We start from the raw sequence: 543 nt of genomic DNA, 5'->3' as shown, positions 1-543 counted from the left end.
AAGAGAAAGGGAGAGAGAGAGACAGTGGGGGAGGTTATCCCTCAACCTGTCACCCCAGGAGAGGTCACGTTGGATCTGTTTCAGGCACTCTGGCTGCATTTATACCAAATACATCCATGACTATCTCCAAATTTTTGGTCCTATCTGAGTTGTGTAGATGTAAATTATCACTAAACCATATAAACTGAACGTGATGTCAAAAGTCCACAACAATAACAAAGAACAGTAAATTCTCCTACACTTGTTTCAGTTGTTACAGTATTATTACAGTATTGAACTGAATATGACAATGTAAATGAATCCATTACAAGTTTGAGTAAAATTTTACTCAGTAAAAGGACAATGGTATTAGCAGAAAAGTGTACCTGTAGTAACAAAAGCAAGATTAACAATCATGCAGATTAACGCTTTTCATACTGTGTTTTGCATTACTGTAAGCAGCATTTTATTGTGGTAGCTAGCCTACAGTAGGTGGTGCAAAAAACAGCTCCTATACTATTACTACTATGTGGTGAAATATTTCGCAGTGTATCGTGTGTGAAT

This window comes from Morone saxatilis, unplaced genomic scaffold, assembly GCF_004916995.1.
Source record: "Morone saxatilis isolate NCDOM2014 unplaced genomic scaffold, NCSU_SB_2.0 Contig16, whole genome shotgun sequence".
NCBI lineage: Eukaryota > Metazoa > Chordata > Actinopteri > Moronidae > Morone > Morone saxatilis.
The sequence above is the reverse complement of the archived record's forward strand: the minus strand, read 5'-3'. Positions refer to the sequence as shown.